Consider the following 20,789-nt stretch of genomic DNA (forward strand, 5'->3'; position numbering starts at 1 on the left):
ATTCTCTTCAAGTGGGTTAACAGACTTGACTGACTGACTAACCTTCTATAACATGCAGCGGAAGTATTCGTATTGGAGGATCCTGTCACACAAATGCTCACACCGTCTTCTGTATCCTGAGTTTCGCGAGTTCAGCAATCCACTTTAATGACTTCAAACTTTAAAGAGATATAGAGAGAGATGAGAACTGTACACCGTATGGGGTCCCGAATTACCCATTGAAGGGCTCCCTATCCCGTTACCGAGATAGTATTTGCTTTATTATCTTTAAAGAGACTGACGATAAGCCAAACGCAAGACCTCTGAAGACCAAGTGTTGGGCTAAACTGTACACTACTAAAGAAGCACCAAAGATGTCCAATCTCGAGCCTATGCACTCTTCCCAATGGTATGAGGGAGGGATGCAAAGCTAGGGCTGAGAGATTATTGTGACAACATGGGTAGCATACAGTTGGCCACTAACATAGTATACCATGCTAGAACGAAGCACATTGAGGTGCACTATCACTTTGTGAGGAAGAAGGTTCTAGCACGCAGAGGTGATGTAGATCTGGTAAATGTCAGCATAGAGGATTAGGTGGCTGACATCTTTACAAAGGCATTGGGCACAAAGAAGCTTCATAGGTTTAGAAGCTTACTTGGAGTGTAGTGTGTGGAGCTGAGTTCGAGAGAGAGTGTTGAGATATCGAGCTCAACTAGTGCTATGGTGGACATTGATGGCTTGCCTAGGTGATAGCTTCCGCACTTACGCCACTGGCATGATTGGTGAGATCATGGTTGATATGCCGCCAGTGGATGACAGGTTGTGTGACAGCTACATTGGGACTGTTCTAGACTGAGTATGAATGCTGTAAATGAATATGAATGCTGCATTTTACCTTCACCAAGTGGCTGGAGCAAAACGATGAGTTGTTGAATGCTGAAAACTGTATGGATGCAAAAAACGCACGGTGGACTGTAGGCTGAATGCTGAACTGATGCGTTTTGTTGATGCAAGATGGCTGAATGCTCATGCGTTGATGCGCCTATTGCTATAGGAGGAAAACACTCAGAGAAGATGCCTGAAACTGCAATCGCTTATGCTCCTAGTGCTGAGGATGACAAGCGCTTGAATGCTATGATGAATGAATGGCTGAATATGCAAGTGATCTATTTATATGGACACCATGAGCCAGTCGGCTGGCTACTGAGCTGGCCAACTGCTCATGTCCACCATAAATGCCTAAATGATGTGTAAAATGCTGACAATGATGGGAAAAATACCAGAAAAATCTTAGTAAATATCCTGATAAATACTAGATGATATCTGGGGTGTTTGCCATGGTCTAGATGCAATGGGTGAATGATGTGCAATATGCAAAATGCTTTCAGATGCAAACCTTAAGGTTTCTACTGGCTGTATATGCATGAATGCGTCTCTTTAAGTGGGTTAAGGGACTTACACTGAATGACTGACTTGCTATAGCTGAGAATGACCTACGTAGCTCGTGCCTGACTTATCCTGGACTGAGGATTACAGGCGTACGACAAATATCATCCTGAATGATACTAATATTGTTACAATATTGCACTGATGATGATGAGCCAGTTTGTCACCATGCACTACAGTGCAGAGTGCATGTGACACCTTCTATGGCTGAGCAAAGACCTACGGAGTTGAGGCTTACAATGGGGCCATGGCATTCAACAAAATCATATCCTAAAGGGTCCTACTACTGTACAATAATGCACTGATGATGAGCCATTTTGTCACCATGCACTACAGTGCAGAGTGCATGTGACATCAAGGCACGCCTGTAGAAGTTGTGGATAGTCGGTGAAGAAGTTCTCGTCAACCCACTTTGCATCGATGGGAAGATAGTTTTTAAACTTCACAAGGTATTGCCTGGAAAGCTTGCTTCCAGCTAGCTTTCTCTCCTTGTGGAAGATTATTTGTTCTGGTTGAAGTATTTCTTCGAGTTCATCAACTTCTAGCAGCTCTTCCAACAGGCTCTTGCGGTACTGGCCCCACATAATTCCGCAACAAGCTTACATGAAAAGCATCATACTCCCGGTGGTAAGCTTCAAACTTGATGGATTTGTCACTTGCTTTAAAGTCCTCGAGCCTTCTTGTATTGGGCTCTTGCTCTTCCCTCTTTCTCTTACCCCTATCCAATGGAGCAACCCTAGATGCATGGGCATCCTACATATATGGCAAGATACATAAGGCACAGTGGCATGCGCCCTCTGAATTGGTGGCCTTGGCAACAATGGCCTACTTGCATGCAAAGATACATCTCTTCTTGTTGCATCACCATGCTCATGGGAATACTCTTTGGCATGAGTACCATAAGCTGGATCTTCATCATATTCATCACCCATATAGCAAGAGAATTTCAGCATGTTAGGGTTAGGGCTGCACCACAGAAAGACACACAGAAAATGAACCGCAACCCTAACCCTAACACCAGTATCAGAGCAGTAAGATAATGAGATCTCCCCTGCATAAATCCTCTCCCTAACATAATGATAATGAATCTCTATGTGCTTAGTACGTGCATGAAACACTGGGTTTCGTGCCATGGCTATAGCACTTTGACTGTCAATGAGTATGGTGGTGGATGTCTGTTGACACTCACGAAAATCAATCACATCAATCTCCCCAGTTATACACAATCTATTGTGGCTGTAAAGGCTGCCATGTACTCAGCCCTCACAAGTAGATGTGGCAACAATTGACTGATATGCATGAATGCCCCAAAAAGAAACAATTCCCACGGGTGGATTGCCGTGTATTATAGTCACCAACCAAGTCGAGATCACTGTAAGCATGTAACTAAAAGCTGCCCCCCTAGGATATACCAACGCAAGATCCAAGGAGCCCTAAAGATAGCAGAAGATCCACTTCACTGCTTGCCAATGCTTTGTACCTAGACTGTGCATAAATTTGCTACACTGGGAAGTCCCAAACTAAATATCCGGGCGTGTGTTGCATATGTATATGAGACAGTCCACTTTTTGGCTATAAACACTTATATCAAAGGCTCTCCAACATCATACACACTCAATTTCAGCCATGGCTCCATCGGAGTAGAGATGGACTTACAATCTTGGAACCCAAATTTGTGCAACAGCTTTTGAATGTACTTTGATTGGTGTACATAAATCCCAACATCTGTCTACACAAATTGTATGCCCAAATAATAATGCAACAATCCCAAATCTGTCATCTCAAATGACGTTTGCAATTCAGCTTTGAATGTCGAAATTTTATCCATATCATTCCCAATTAGCAACATATCATCCACATGAAGAATGAGCATAATCAAAGTGCCATGATCCTCTTTCACATAGAGGGTGCTCTCCGTTGGACTATTGCGAAATCCCTGCGTGGTCAAATAAGTATGTATCTTCTCATACCAAGCTCGAGGAGCTTGTTTGAGACCATAAAGTGCTTTTCAAAGCTTGCATACTTAGTTTTCATGACCATACATCACAAAACCAATGGGCTGATTTACACACACTTCTTCCTACAAATCCCCATTGAGAAAAGCTGATTTTATGTCCAACTAATGCACTTTCCATCCATGATGGGCAACCAATGCAACAACACATCTAATTGTGGCCATACGAGAAGTAGGTGCAAAAGTCTCATCATAATCAATGCCCTTTTTCCGGGCATAACCTTTGGCCACGAGCCTGGCCTTGTACCTGTCAATGGTACCATCAAACTTTCTTTTCAACTTGTATATCCACTTTGTGCCAATGGGCTTCTTGCCTGCAGGCAAGTCTACCAAATCCCATGTGCTGTTTTTATGGACAGGATTCATCTCATTTTGCATGGCTTGCATCCAATGCTCGTCCTCATGAGCCTCTTCAAATGAATCTGGCTCATCTGCATCACAAAGTATACTCATGCAAGCAACATCTGCTGCATTACGTGAACCAACCTGAGTCCTGCTACCAAGTGGAGCTGAAAGTTTGCTCTCTTATAAAGTACGGAGCAGCCAACATGGCACAACTCTAGCCTCTTTCGTTGCTATCCGCTCTTGCTCCACTGCTTCCCCCACATTTTGAGGTGTAATGAGCTCATTCATGGGCTGATTTTGAGCACCCAAATGTTGTCCATTAGGCAAAGTTGATGGTTGATCTGTTGAGCCATCAATTCCCAACGGGAGAAGTCCTTCAAACATGTTAAGTGGGCCCGAAGGTGGCTGTCCAAAAAATTCAGCCAATGGCTGGTCTGAATTTTCAGCAAATACAACATCTCTGCTATCCAAAATCCTTTGTGTGGAAGGATCAAAGAGACGGTAGCCTTTACTACCACTACTATAACCCACAAATATGCACTTAGCTACTTTGTCATCAAGCTTACCTCTCAATTGCTGAGGTACATGTGCATAACCTATACATCCAAAAACTCTAAAGTGATGAACTTTAGGTTTCCTTTCGTGCCAGGCCTCATACAACGTTACGGTTTTCAATGCTTTGGTAGGGCATCTATTCAACACATGTGTAGTACACATTATTGCCTCCATCTAGAATTTGAGGCAAGCCTTTGCCTTAACCATGCAAATAGCCATTTCCATCAAAGACTTGTTCTTTCTCTAAGCAACACCATTTTTCTGCCATAAATGCTTTGAAAGCAATGGACATGTATTCCCCCCCTCGATCTATACGCAAGGTCTACACTTTGCAACTTGTTTGATTTTCAGCTTGTACCACAAAATGCTGAAAACATGCAAATACATCAGATTTTGCCTTCAAGGGATACACCCAAGCAAATCTAGAGTAGTCATGAATAAAGTTTACAAAGTATAGATGCTTTCCAATAGATGGTGTCCGCATAGGATCTGCATTTTTTTTTTTCCGAGAAAAGATCCTTTCATTAGTTATATAAAAGCGCCCGTAGGGCTACAAAAGATCTCTCCTGCTCCTGAGAGAGAGAAGAGCAGTGAATACATCATGGCAGCCCGGGAGACTCTCCCTAGGTGCTGCAAAATACAAGCATCAGTATAAAGAACTGAGCGGCTAAATCATACAATAGGGGGGGGGGAGAGCCAAACAGGTGGCCTGTAGTGCCAACGGGGGGATCCCGTGTGTAGGGTGTAGAACGGGCCGCAGCGCCAAGTGGTGTGAAAGGCCTGGCGCCGTAAGATCGCCTCATCCGAGTCTCCCCGGATGCGGTCGTATTGTCCACGCAGGGTGTGGATCAACTCCTGCCAAATCCCCCGAACAGTCTCTGCTGGTGGCTCTAATCTCCCCTGAGATTCCCCCGGTCGGGGTTGAGCACAATCTTGGCAAACACTTAAGCTATTAACATAATTAAACAATTTTAAATGGCGCAACATAATAGAGTAAGAAGCTGAATTTTATTTTGCACACTGCACTAGGGCCGGAAAGGGCCGACCCCCCTTGTAATAGGTTTTATTATCAAGGAAAACTGTTACAAGCCTCACGGGCATTCACATGCCAAACTGTTCAAGTGCATCCATGATCATGAAAACAGCATTGCAAACAAATTTGTCGTAGACGATGGAATCCATAGCTTCACTTGAGAGTAGCTTCGTTCCTTGATTCCTTGAAGCTTGTCAAACGCAGCTATGCTCCACTGGCATCCATACACATACACATGTGTGTGCCAGGACCGAGACATAGGAGACCATATTGACAAAGCATTCGAATCTCAAATTGAAAATTGCTTGCAAAATGCTCTTACCAAGTATTGGACGATCAATGTCGAGCTCCACCTCCGTGCGGACGAACTACAGCTTGAATGAGACCGTTTTCCACTTCCGGCTGAAATTAGGGTTTCTGATTTTTAGGGTTTTAAGCAGGTTATATGAGTCCAAAATTGGGCATTTTGGGCTCTTTAGATGCCTATGAGTAAGGGGCACAGCTTGGTATGGTTTCCTCCAAAATTAGGGTTTCTGAAATTAGGGTTTCTGCAGAATTAGGGTTTCTGAAAATTAGGGTTTCAGCAGAATTTGGGGGCGGTAGAATGGTTAGGAGACTCCATATTCATTTAGAAAAGAGAGATAGAGTGAAAAGGTGAGCAACTGGAGGCTTAACTGTGAAAGGAAGAATCCTCAAGCTTTCCATTGGAGCTGGGAGCAAGAGGGAATGAAAATCAGCACTCTCACCAAGCAAAAAGTTAGAGAGAATAACAAAAATAGGCTCTCTTGAAGGGGGGCGCCTATTTCTAGAGAGAGAGTGTAGAGAGAGGTAATTTTCAAAATGAGTAATAGCATGGTGGCAGGTCCTCATACTGCCACCCAGTCCATAACCATCCCTTTTCCACACAAATTTAGTGGGAAGGGTGCCTGGACACTCGCCTAGCCGACCGGAAGGAAATTCTAGTCTATTCTTACTTATAGTTTGTCCGCCCGAGCTTTAATGAAGTGTGGACGCCCAATCTCACTTATAACTTGGGCGGACACACTTATTAAAGTGTGGACCTGCAAAACAAAGAATACATTGCTTTAACTCATAAAAAAAAGTAAAGTGGTGTACTTACCACCTGTCTACAGCCCACAAACGAGGTCAGAATACAGTTTCACTCGCACGGTTCACAAGAGGGCGTCCCCTACATGTGAACTACACAAACAAATCTTGCATGCAATCAAATAGTTCATGCAAAGACAGGATTTTTTAACTTGCAAACATGTTATGCAAGGATGCATTGAACAGTCTCCCTATTCATTTAGCTTGTAGTCCGTGGTACCACACTCTGGATTTGGGCGCAGATACACAATCCCAACCCATATATCCAGCCTACTGGCTCTCGGTGTAGACATAAGTCCCCAACCATAAGATGCCAGTCCATCCTACAGAACTCGTCCATAGGCCTGAAGCGCAGAGAATGCCCAAATAGTGACATCCCCTCGAAGGCCGTAAAGCACCGGGCCCTCCAGGTGAACCAGATGGTGAGGCTGCTGAGGAGCTCCCATCGTAAATCCCTCTCCTGTGTCCAGCTGGCGGACGAGAAATCCGGTGCCGGAACCAGGCGAGGCTGGCCCCTAATAAATCTGATGGCCTGACTGCCCTGCTCCATCTCATAGCCCATAGCAGGCCCTGACGAAGTCGACCAAGCTGCGGCACCCCACGTAAACATACCCTCTGGAGAGAGGGGGGCCAGAATACGCAGCATCCGCAGCCAAATCTGCTGTGCCTGAGGGCAGTCCCAAAGGCAATGTCTCTGTGTCTCCATAGGGTGGCCGCATCGGACGCAGGCCGCCGGAAGACCACTGTAAACAAGCCAAGTGCCAACTGCTGAGCCCCTGTGGGCGACCAGCCACTGAAAAGCCGAGATCCTGCGGGCCTGTCGACTAGCCCAGAGCCGAGCCCAGAAATCCTCCAGGAACTCCTTTGAGAGTCCCTGCAATCGCCAATGCCCCGCTGCCGCTGGAGAAACCGTCCTCCTCGCCGTCAAAATATGCCGTCCCAGCCGAACAGTATACTGGAAAAAGGTGATCTCTGTGGCCTCAAGGGATGCATAAGGATCATGCCACTCGTACTCCCCGGGGTCCCACTGTAGCCGGGCCAAGGGGCGCGCTGCATATGCCCATATGCGCCAATCCGGGAGCACATCAGCAAGGTCGGGGTCAATATGCCACTTCCGAGAAGCGGCAGCCACTACCCGGATCCTCTGAAAGGTGCACTCTGCAACCAAAGGCGACTCCACCTCCACTCTCTGGAGTCTGCCCTCATCCTGAATCTCATAGTAGAGGCACCTGCCATCCTCAGTGCTAGCTCTGACAGCAATCAGGATCTCCAACTGTGTAAAGGCTCCCATCCACCGTGGGGCCACTGGCTCGAGAGGTGTGAACCACTCCTCTGTAAGTGCCTCCTGAATATCATCCCTCATAATCAACCCCCCTCTGAAGTGACTCAGCCTCTCCACCTGGATCTCCTCTGGTAGACTGCAGAAAGCCTGCCAGTCTCCAAAACTACGAGCTGGGCCTGCCGCTAAAGGTCCCCAAGCTAGACGAGGCCGAGAACCCAGCATATGACCCTGCTCCGTACGAACCGCTGGGCTCCAGATGAGCCGCTGCCTGGCCCGCTCCTCAACACAAGAAGGAGGCCGCTGAGAGAGCCCCGGTCTCAGCAGCTCCCAAGCTCTCAGGATACTCAAAGCAAATCTGTCCTCCCATCCTCTACTGAGGCCTGTCCTCCTCATCTCTATGAAGATCCAGCGAATCTCTGGTGTCCAAGTACCCCCTGCAGGGGGCGCCCGAGCCTGCAGTCGCTGCAAGAGGAGCTCTTTCCAAGGCTCAGCGCCTGGAAGCAACCCCCGAACAATAAGCTTCCCCAATAAGGCTCTACTCTGATCGACTGGATCTATAATGCCCAAACCGCCCTGAGCCAGCGGAAGTGTAATAACTGCCCATGCAACCTTTGCCCGAGCTGGCTGACCGTCCCGTCCAGACCACAGAAAGTTCCTGATCAGCCTCTGTACCTGGCTGATGCAAGAGCTCGAGAAAATCCAGCAAGACGTAATGTACCACATGGTCGCTAACAGCACCTGATTTGCCACCACCACCCTCCCAGCCAAGGATAGTCGAGCTGTACTCCAATACAATAGCTTCTTCCGAATGCTCAGAAGAAGCGGGGCAATCTGCTGCTCAGGTGACAAATCGAGGCCAATCTGGCACCCCAAATACCGCACTGTTGTGCCTGGAGGAATCCATCTAAAACCGGGGTCCGGGCTCCATGCCGGAGTGGGAGCACTACTGATTCAAAAGGCCACTGTCTTGCGCCAATTGATCAATGCTCCCGAAGCAGCACTAAAAACCTGGAGCGACTGCTCAGCCCGAATAAGATTGGCCTCATGGCCATGCAAAAATAAGCCCGTGTCGTCTGCAAACTCAGCATTAAGCAAATCCTCCCCCCGGACTGGGAGCTGAAGTCCTCTCAAACCAACCTCCTCTGCCGTCAAATACATACTCATAGCCTCCGCAAAGAAGAGAAAAAGGAAAGGGGCGAGAGGACACCCCCGACGGACTGATCTGGTCAGCTCAAAACTCGGCCCCCGACCTCCTGCAATCAGCACCTGGCTGCGAGCTGTGGAATACAGAGCTGCCACCCCTCTGATCCATCCTGGCTCAAAGCCCAGGCGAAGCATAGTGCCCTCTAAGAATCCCCAATCAACTCGATCGTATGCCTTCTCAAAATCGAGAAGCATCACGACCAAGTCCTCGCCAAGAAACCTAGCTCGGGCCGTCGCCTCCCAGAAAGTAAAGATGTTGTCAAGGATACTGCGCTCCTTGACAAATCCTGTCTGAGTAGCATGAATCAACTCCCCCAGGAAGGGCTGGATCCTCAAACTCAAGGCCCTTGCTAAGACCTTGTAGACAGTATTGAGGATCGTAATAGGCCTCCAATGCCGAATGTCATCTGATACTCCCTCCCCCTTGGGGATAAGATAGATCAAGTCCTCTGAAAAGCTCTGCGGCATCACCCCAGTGTCCAAAACATGCTGAAAGCCCCTGCGGAGGCCTGGCCCCAAAAGGTCCCAATAGCGCATAAAAAAGGCCGGCGTCAGTCCGTCCTCCCCTGGGCAACTATGTCGCGGTAGGACCCTCAAGGCCTCGGCAAGCTCAATCTCTAACAGAGGCGCACCTAGAACTGTACGCATATGGTCTGTGACCCTCCTCTGCACATGGGCCCACACAGTCTGTCTGCAAACATCTCGATCCTCAGTGGCTGGCTCTGCTGAAAGCAGGTCACTATAAAAAGCAATGGCAATGGCTCTGATCTCCCCGAGCTCAGTAGCTACCGATCCATCCGGTCTACCAAGCTGGCGGACTTCTGCTCGCGCATGATGGGGTCCAGTGATCTCAAAAAACTCCCCAGTCACTCTATCACCAAGCTGCGTCCACTGAGAGGCCTGACGACGATAGTAAAACTCATGTCTCTGCTCCTCTACCTCTCTAACCTCCTGGCGTGCCTGGCTCAGCTGGGACGCCACCCACTCACATGCAGGCTGCTGCTCCTGAAGGCGCTGTAGCGAAGCAAGGCTGCGTCTCAGCCGTTGCTCCCGCTCGCGAATCTCTCCCAGTCGTGTCAAAGCTGCAGCGTGTAGAAAAGAGCTAAGATCAATGAGTCTCTGGGCACACTGGCCCGCTGCATCCTGGTCAGAGCACTGACTATCATGCCAGATCCTCTCAATGTCCTCAGCGAGACTGGGATCTGCAAGTACCCTCTCTGGGATCCTCAACTGCAAGCTGGGCTCCCGTGTACCCTCTCTAGGATCTGCATTTATGTGCATCTTACCCAATATGCACCCTTCACATACATGTTTTGGTGGCAGCTCTACATGAGACATATCCTGTACCATTTTATGCCTTTGCAATAGCATCAAACTGCCCAAACCTAGCATGCCACAATTCTGCCTCGTGCATGGTAGGTGTAAGAGTGGTAACCACATGAGCATCATGCTCTCTCCTGTCAAACCTGTCAAGCTGATATAACCCATGGTACAATGTGCCGAAAATGACCAATGCATAGCCACCTTCACAGTCTTTCATTGTGCATCTGTCGTCCTCAAAGTTCACTGCATATCCTCTTTTAGCAAAAGAGGAGACGAACAACAAGTTCTTCTTAATCCCCGACACATACAATACATTTGGAAGACATAATTCTCCACAATCTGTTGTTGTGAGGATCACCTCACCAACACCCTGAACTGGATAAGAAGAATTGTTTGCACATGTTACTCGCTTGCCTTCAGAAGCAGCCATAAGCTTCTTAAACAAATCCCTCCGTGAGTTAATGTGTTTAGAAGCACCACTGTCAAAATACCATGTGTCGTGTCTTTCATTGACTCTGAGAGACATATGCTCCAATGATGCATCATAACAGCAAGTAAGAAAAGTCCACTCATCTTGCACAAGATTTACTAACGTATCATCTTTCCCTGTAGGTGATGAAGAATCCACAACCATGTTTTTTCTTTGGAGCTAGGGTCAGAAGCGAGCAAGCTTGTTCTGACACTCGAATAGAGAAACGCTTTTGTCATTAGAATCTACAACCATTGCGCTTTCCTTTTTCTTCTCCTTTGCAAGCCTTTTTCTGCACTCATTCAAGTAATGACCTGGCTTCTTGCAGTAGTGACATTTGCCCTCTCTCTTGGACTTGCCTCCATCATTTTTAGCCTTTTGTGAAGGCTGTCCCGAATAAGCCTTTGGCTGAAAACTGTGTTTGGCTTTTCCCTTGTCCTTGTCTTGGGCAACAAAAGCCCCATCACTATCGCGCATGCTAGAAGATTTGTTCTTCCGATTCTTCTCCTCCTGTAGCAACAAGCCAACCAACTCTTCAAACAAGATTGGTTCTAGGTTTTCCCCATATAGATAGAGTGAGCAATTTATAGAAGTTCAAGTAGGTTTCGGCCAGTCCATCAAGGTATTTCCAGCCTATAAAGGCAAAGTTTTCTCATTGTTTTGACCATTCAGCCCTTGCTTGGCTGGGTCATAGAATAGGATCTTGGACTAGGTTTTCTACCCTTTCAAGAAGGCAGCCTATGGCTGCAAAGACACTTGCACCTTTTTGTACATTATGAATTTACTTAGCTATCTCTCTCTCTCTCTCTCTCTCTTCTCTCTCTTCTACACGTGTTTTGCATCAGCATGTTCCCAGATGGTGTTTAGGCCTGAAAGAAGGATCCCAGAGCTTCCACACATGACATTGGTATCGGAGCTTCAAGCTGATTCTAAGATATAGTTGCCGCCCATGTCCCACCCACCCTTACTAGATCGTGCATGGATGAAACCATCGCCTGTGTCTTGATCTTGTGGTGGTGTGGGAATCAGGCAACTTTGTCTCAACATCAAGCTCAGCAAGGCTAAACACTAATTCAGTCCCAGATGAAGGTGTGCAGGTCCAAGGTACAAGAAAGTGCACAGGTACGAGGCCCAAGGCAAGGAACACAAGACATGGAAGAATTTCCAGGAGGTTGATTGGTGGTGTTCCACAGCATAAGGGGATGGCAATCCTGTCAGGTGCACACCATGAAAGGCTTTCACGCAACGGTTCCAGGGGAGGATGATCCTCCAAGGGGTAGAGTGAGAGTGCCAAACTCATTTCTCAGGAAAGAAGACCAAAGAAAGTGTTCAGGGACAGGGCAAGAACGGAATGGAGACTGGATGGAATAAATGCATAGTTCGTCATCAGAGTTAGAGTGGATTTGGAGACCGGGTAGGGTTTTCAATGAAAAGGTTGCTAGAGTAGGAAGGATAACAAAGGGACTCCAGGAATAGATAATGGGATGATGACAGTCATCCAAGAATACAAATTGGAATCCCATCATCAAGTTTAGCAGAGAAGGATGTCATGTGCAAGACATGCATTGGCTGAGCTTAGAGCTAATCCTGAGGAGAGCAACCAAATAAAGACAGATGAAGACTAGAGTTTAGGAGCATGAGTTGCTTTTTTGGCAAGGATTTACATGATGGAACATGTGGTGTTGCTGTCGGCCAGAATATGAGAGACTTGAAGAACCTGTCGGCTACATGAATCACATGGATTTGGACCCGGACCTGGCCGACCAGCAGTCGGCCAGTCCATAGGGTATTTCCAGCCTATAAAAGACAAAGTTTGCTCATTGTTTTGATCATTCAGCCCTTGCTTGGCTGGGTCATAGAATAGGATCTTAAACTAGGTTTTCTGCCTTTTCAAGAAGGCAGCCTATGGCTGCAAAGACACTTGTACCTTTTTGTACATTTTGAATATACTGAATACTCAGCTCTCTCTCTCTCTCTCTCTCTCTCTCTCTCTCTCTCTTGCATGCGTTTTGCATCAGCATGTTTCCATATGGTGTTTAGGGCTGAAAGAAGGCTCCCAGAGCTTCCACATGTGACAACGGGAAATGGCACCACCCGGCTCTATGCGAGGAGGCTTTTTGAACTTAAGAACACCCACTTCACCTTCCATTACATCTCCATTGCGTATAAGATAAGAAGGGCCAACTCCCTTGGCTTCACTCCCAATTCCCTAACCATGGAGTCAAAAGTACGGTCCACCATGGATTCAGCTTTGGTGGCTTCAATGAGCTTGTGAACCTACGGGTTCTCATGAAGAAGCTTCAACCCCTCTTCTCTTGCTTGCAACAACTGCCCCTTCACACGATACAATTCAGCCCTCAATGCATCGGGCTCCTCTTCATAAACCTTTTCCTTGCCACGAGACGGCTGTCCCACCAAAACCACATTCGGATCACGATGGTTTGCCACATATCGACCACGAGATGCATCTGAGGCATGTGTAGCACTAGAGTACCCTCTAGAGTTGGACACTTCTTCACATCTTGCTTGGCTGTCCACAGTATCAAGTGTGCTATCAACGCGGTGTCCAATCCCACATGATCGTTACCCCACTAAGGAGAGGGAAATCAACTGTGCTCTGATACCAATGTAATACACCCCTCAATGTGTAAGCTCGTATTGGACACCGTATCGTGATCTAGCAACACTTGAACTCTTAAGATCCTTATGACAGCTCAATACAATAAACAAAGGTTTCGGGCATACTTACCACCTGTTCACAGGCCACAAAATACAAGGCACTTGCAAGGTTCACGGGTAGGCATCCTAGGCCCATGAACTGGACATTCATAGAAGGCAAAGCACACGAATATAGGTCACGCGAAAACAATGTCGAGCATGCGTGCATGTACACTTGATTTATGGACAAATCTCCCAGTCATGGAACATGTACATCACTGGCATTTCCAGGCACGAATCTAGCACATCCGAAGGCCCGGAATTGGGACCATAACACTTGGATCCACACACTGGCCACATTTGAATGCGAGAAACTGGCCACATTTGGGCATGAGAAACTAGGAGAAACCATATAAATGGCCAAATGATGATAAGCCTCTATGTTATACTGAAACGGTGGGAGAGGGAAATGAAACGCACCTCTGCAACATGATGACTAGCGAAAGAGGAGAGAACACACAAAGGGAAAAAAAAAATGCACTACTGCAGCATGGAATCCTCCTCAGCCAAGAAGGTTCAGGTTCAGTCTTTTATTTTCAGATTTGCATCACCCTAATAAAAGCAAATACACCATACGTGGTGGGGGCCCTACAGAGGGTATTCGGGACCCAATACTATGTCCTCTTCTCCCTTTCTCTCTCTCTCTATTTTTCTGCACATCCACATTCAGTTTTGTGCGTTATTTTCATCGCGACAAGTGTGCTGATTTCTGAGCATTGAAGTTACCGATCTCCCCCCAAGCTTCCGCATGTTACAGTGGTATCAGAGCCTACTTCAAGTGTAAAGATTCAACAAGAAACCAGAATTTTTTTCTCGCTCGTGTGGTTGGTTTTCAGACTCCGGTGGACCACCCCTTTCGGAGTGACTCCTGTCCCTCGAAGGACGGTTGGTTTTCAGCCTCCGGAGGTCTCCCGCACACATAGTGGATGGTTGGTCAGATTGCACTCTGGAAAGGAGGTGCATTTTCCTGCTATGGCGAGCTTCAACGATGAGAGAGACCAAGCCAAGAACCTTGGGACCTAAGTGCACCAGGCAGCCCAGCTAGGGCATCAGGCATGAGTGTTAAAGAAACATTCCAACAGATGATGCGAGCAATTGCAGACTAGAGTACAAAGTTGGAAGAGCAGAAGGCGCAGATACTGGCTTTGGAAGAGCGCACCCGTTCTCCAGCTCCACGTTTTCCATCTCCTCCTCCCTCTCCTTCCGTTTCCCAGATTCCAGATGGCAGAGGATCCTCCTCAGCCAAGAAGGTTCAGGTTCAGTCTTTTATTTTCAGATTTGCATCATTCTAATAAAAGCAAATACACCATTCGTAGTGGGAGGCCTACAGAGGGTATTCGGGACCCAATACTGTGTCCTCTTCTCCCTCTCTCTCTCTCTATTTTTCTACACATCTACATTCAGTTTTGTGCGTTATTTTCGTCACGACAAGTGTGCTGATTTCTGAGCATTGAAGTTACCGATCTCCCCCAAAGCTTGCGCATGTTACAACCATATTGGTTTCCATGGTGCCAAGATCATGGAGAGATATGGAGGTGGAGATGGAAGCTCAACCCATGGTAATGATGGTGATGGGCAGAGATGGAGAGGAAGAGACAAAGAGAGAGAGAGAGAGAGAGAGAGAGAGAGAGAGAGAGAGAAAGAAAGAAAGAAAGAAAGATAGAAAGATATATTAACGTCTACGAGAGGCCAAAGTCGGCCTATGAGACAAAAAATAATACAATTGTGTTCTTCCGGTCATCGGAAGAAAAGAAACAAAAGAAAAAGTGTGCATGTGTCTGGATACAACTGTGAATCATCATAGATCGGTGGGGCCCATATACAAACAATATAAGGGGGGTGGGGATGTGGATGGAGTGCTAAGGCAAGATGCATCTCTATATGTTGAAGGGGTAGTACAAGCATGCTATGCAGATCTATGTCTAACTCCATCCAGTGCCATAAGAGGGATATAAGATATCATACATCGCCGATGTTGAGGCTGTGAATGGCATGAACATGTACCCTGAGTCTGAATGAAAGTGAGCTAGCCTCTCCTGTGTCTCCATCTGGTGTCTCATTCCGATAGCTGCTATCTCTCGGTGACGGAGTCCGGGTGCTCTATGTCCAGTCTGTCTAGATCTCCTCCTGGCTCTCAATTCCTCTGCTCTCTGTGCGGTCACCCCACGTGGTACATCAGCTGGCACTAGCATAGCTCTCTAGAAGAAATCTGTGAGCTGGGACTGTCTCTCACCCCTAGTGGGAGCGGGTGTCTGGAGGAGTCTCTCTCGAGAACTATGAAGCTCTAGTAGTAGTCTGCCAAGCTGTCGCTGGTCCGAGGCCTCCATCAACTGATGTAGTGAAGAGTGCTCCTCAAACAATCCTGCATATCTATCTCTGACCCCCTGGTGAACTCTACATCTACATACAAAGTGATCCTCAGTCTCCACCTCCTCGCGGCACAATCTGTATATCCGCTGAGCTCTAGGAACCCGTGCCACTCTCCCAGCCTCTATCTCTAGCTGATGTGATGAGACTCGTACCTGTCCGATAGCAACACGAGAGCTGTGTGGCATGTATACATCCATGTACCGCGGTCGATGTATAAACCCATCCCCTAAGATGCTCATAAAGTGGTCTCTGTAATACAGCATCTTCGGTGGTAGTGGGCTCTCTGGTGCTGTCCATGTCTCCTGTATGTAGTGCTGCCATATGTCCTGTCTCATCACTCTGTTCCTCTCATTGAGAGAGAGGTAACCCCGTGGAGCAGACTGATCATACTGAAAAGGTGGCAACCTCTCAATGTCTATACCATGATGGGAGAACCACTGTAGCATCTGTGCATACCAAGATCTAGTGTGTCCAGCCTCGGCCAGCTGTCTGGATGCCTCAAAAGCTCGGCGGGATAATCTCTCCATGGGCATCTCCCTCATCCTGTATATAAAGGAGATCGTCTGGAACAATGCCTCCACTGCCACAGGTGGTGCAGCAAACGCAGCTCGAACAATGTCGTGCGGGACGGATGGTTTGCTGCGTATCATCCTCGAGAGCATCAAGATCTGTGGTCTCTCCAGCTGTACCCATGTGGAGGCTGCAAGCCCTGCTGCATACATCAAGGCTGGTGTCACTAATGTATCAAAGAGCCACCCCTTCATGCGGGGTTCCTGAAAATGTGCCTGATGACACTGACGCTCAAGGCCAGCAAGAGCTGCATACCCCCGGGTCACTCTGTCTCGGACTGCCTGAGCCATGGAGAAGCGTCCAGCTGAGCTAGTAAATGTGATGCCAAGGTAAACATAAGAGCTCACCACCTCGACCCTCCCTCCTGCTAATGTGAGAGTAGTGTGGCTCCTGACTGCGGGTGAAGTGTGGAAGATCATAACCTTGGTTTTCCCAAGGTTCACTGTGAGCCCCTGCTGTGCGCAGAAGTCATCAAGAGCCACAAGGTGTCTTTGAAGCCCAACCTGCGTGTCGGATACCAAGACGATGTCATCAGCATAAAGCATAACATGGACAGTAATACCTGATAGCTCAACCCCAGAGCCTCCTCCCTGAGAGAGAGAGAGAGAGAGAGAGAGAGCATCCAAGCAAGAGATTGCATAGCAACACAATGATTGTATTATTGAGTGATAAAACAACCACCATGTACCATGCTTTTACAGGCACAAGGGTCTTATCATGACTCTTAATAAGAGGGTGTTCACACCTACTAAGAACACCTGACCAGACTGGAGACTAACTCCGAAATTTCCAACGAGGAGCATCTTACATCTTCACCTTTTGGGAGGCCACAACAATAGCCAAGATGCAAGGCGAGGACCTAGCCGTGCTCTTTCTCAACTTTGAGAAGGCTTATGATCGGGTGGATTCGGCTTTTTTGGAGGGGACCGTGCTCCCCCTGGGCTTCTTTCCAGCTTGGATTCAGGGGGGTTTTGCCTTGTACTCCAATGCTCACAGTCACGTTTTCATACAGGGCGGGCGAGGGGACCACTTCACCATCTCGTGTTTGGTGCGGCAAGCTTGTCCGCTAGCACCCTTTCTCTTCCTCTTTGTAGCAGAGGCCATACATTTTTACCTCCAAGCACAGGATACGGGACTCCAGGGTCTTCATCTCCCCATTCACACTCTCGAGGAGCTCCTTGATTCTGAATTCGTTGATGATACTACAACATACCTTGAGGATCAGAGGGCAACCTTCGTTATTTCATAGCAGCGGTCGAGGATTTATGCCTCACCTCGGTCCTCGGGAGCTTGGATCAACTAATACAAGTCATGTGGTTTCTAGGTCAGTAGAGCACCAACACCGGCTTGGAGGCCAATATACAGGTTTTCAGTAGATTCCTCCAAGCACCTCAGTACGCTACCTTGGGTACCCTATAGGGTTGGCTAGACATCACGACGGAGTAAGCATTCGGAGGAAATTTCTATACTGGAGCACAATCCGCCTTTCCCTCACCAGCCGGGCTGTTGTGTCCAATCGTGTCCTCCTCGCCACCATGTGGTATATCACCTCTTGATGGGCTGTCACATGCACTCTGGACTGGAGTGCATGGTGACAAGATGGCTCATCATCATCAGTGCAACATTGTACAGTATTAGTGTTGAGAATATGTTGATCTACATCCATTACTTTGTGTATCCATGGTTTAGATACATTTATGCTTAGTGTATGGACTAAGGTGTAAACCATGGGTTAGCTTGTAACCCATGGTCATTGACCATCATTCAAGGCACCTCATCTAGGTGGCATGAGAGGGGCAAGTGGATTTGATCTAGGCGCCTCCCTTCCCAGGGCCTATAAAAGCATGGTCTCTACACCTTCTCTAGTGTGTGAGAGCTCCAGCATTGTTGTATGCACTTTGTGTCTAATTCAAGCTTAGTGTTACTTTGTGAACTTTGGCTCTTGTCACCATTTTGGCTCATCATTGAGTGTTCCCTAACTTAGTCATGTGTTGATGTATAACTTAGTGTTGCCACAAGCTATAACTACATCTATTGGTGATTAGCTTGCTAACTAAGTAAATCCAACAATTGGTATCAGAACTCCTTTCCATGGGAGTGCATCTTACTTGTGAGTTGAGTAGGAGCATCTTTGTGAGTATGGAATTCTTACTTGAGTGGTGAGAAGACTTGTTAATAGCTAGGTGCTAACCTTTGCAATAAGTTTTGTGCTTAGCAACATTTCTCTTTTATATCTTTGACTAGTAGCAAAGTCATTAGAGAGAGTTTTGTTGGGAAACACCATTGTGGGTGTTGATGATCACATTAGTAAGTTTAATGGTTGAGTGATTTATCTTCATTTCTTAATGCTAGTGACAAGCAAGAGAGAAAGCGTGAGATAGTTTCCATTGTTTGCGAAGACGACATAACTTTGTGAAGAGAGGGAGCAACGTCACTTTGTGAAGAGATTTCTCCATTTTTCACTCACATGAGTTGCACAAGAGAGTGGAAAGCAACTCCTTTGTGATTATTCTATTAATTCTAAGTGAGAAAGAGAGAGTGAGATAGTATACTCTGTGGTATCATATTAGCTTATCAAAAGCTCTAATGAGAGAGAAGTGCTAACTGTGTTCTAGAAACTCCCAAGCATAAGGTGAAGTTTCTTGACACCTCCTCCTGTGTGACAAGTGAGATCTGCAAGCAGAGCTTCAAGTGAGTCTGAAGCTATTCCTTCTCTCATCAATAATGCAAAGTCTCCTCTACACTACTAGTTTTACCTGAGCTACTAGCAATCCTTAGCTTGCGGCCTGCTGCCTAAGGCTGTGTAACAGTAACCTAACTGTTGGTAGTGTGAGAATCCAAAGCTGTGATGGCGTAGACCTATGCAGTCTTCTTCTGCGACTTTGAAGTGCAAAGGGTGCTGTCTATAGAGAAGACGAGCGTGGCGGCTCTATTGCTTCCTTCTCCACACAATCAAGCTTTGAAGGTGCTAATGGTGTCGCGCTACAGTGGTGAAGGTGCTGCTCCACGGTGCCAAGGGTATTGCGCTGCGCCACTGCACTGAAGGCGACTCTGTCTAGGTGAGATCCTATCTGCCAGCTCTGAGGTGCATCTCAGTGGGCCGCCGTCACCGAAGTCCTTGCTGTGCCAGCTAGAACCAGAGCTAATTTGGAGAAGTGGCCAAATCTTCTCTACGTGGCCTCACCAACCGTCATCAATCTTCTCCACGCGGCTTCAACAGCCTTCTTCAACCAGCGCTAAGACACTACTAATTTAAGCCTTGAAAGTTTTTTTTTTATTAACCTTTACATTTCACTAAAGGCTTTACATCTAACTAAGGGGAGGTGCACATGCAGTTGTATACATCCTCATTTATGCTACGTAGTTCAAACTAAGTGGAAGGGTTCCTTTGTGAGAGAACATCTTTTGTAATAGTCCTATCACTATAAAGGACTCATGCGAAGCCTAGCTCTAGTGAGTCAAGGAACCGCAAAAGCAAAAAGATAAAAATTAAAAAACCCAAAATCAAAAAATCATACAAATCTCACTATTACTACTTAGCTAAAACTTTGGGATTTTCACCCTTTCTATTTGAAAATATGCACTTATATGGTGAAGGTACTTAGTGAAATTGGGTAAAAACAACATATTTGTAATAACCCTAAAACTATAAAGGGTATTTGTCTTAGAGAGGGATTTTGTGGCCAAATGTCAACTTACCAAGGTCGGTTCTTTGATAGAAATGACCGCTTTGATGGTACCAAATATCACACGTGGACCATCAAAATGCAAATGACCTTAATAGATAAAGATCTATGGGGTGTTGCAAGTAGGACTGAAAGGAAACCCACAACAAGAAATCCGGAGGTAGTACAGAAATGGGAAGAGAGCGAAAGTTCTATCATTCATTATAAGTGGTTTTAGCGATAATCAAATCCATCAGGTCAGCTCAGCATCTAGCGCTCATGAAGGTTGGTTTCGACTAAAAATAATTTTTGGTCAGACCAATGCTACAGCAAGACTGTTTCTCAGGAAACGTCTTTATAGCTTAGAAAAAGCTGAGAAGACATCCATTGCCACGCTTATGAATGATCTTAGGTGTCTCATCGACCAACTTTCTGGAGCAAGAGTTACAATCTCAGAAGAAAAAGTTGTCTTTGTGCTTCTATGTAGTATGCTTCTGAATTTTGATCAATGTATTTCAGTCATTTCTAATCAACCTAACCTTACACTTGTTTCAGCAGCATCCTCTTTAATCTTAGAGGAAACAAAAATGGAGGAAAGTTCATTGTCTTCAACTGCACCTCAACTATTGGGTGAACAGGCTTTGATTGCAGGCCAGGATAAAAAGAAGGCTTCCAGAATCTGCTACTACTACAAAAAAGGGGGCAT

At 46.7% G+C, this 20,789-nt stretch overlaps 1 protein-coding gene across 2 annotated transcripts in view; it reads right to left on the bottom strand.

Annotated features, from left to right (window-relative positions):
• Nucleotides 1-20,789, bottom strand: part of LOC147609391 (uncharacterized) — a 106,306-nt gene that overhangs the window by 23,442 nt on the left and 62,075 nt on the right. The window lies entirely within an intron of this gene.

Source organism: Cibotium barometz, chromosome 51 (assembly GCF_041138505.1).
Source record: "Cibotium barometz isolate CiBa-2024 chromosome 51, ASM4113850v1, whole genome shotgun sequence".
NCBI lineage: Eukaryota > Viridiplantae > Streptophyta > Polypodiopsida > Cyatheales > Cibotiaceae > Cibotium > Cibotium barometz.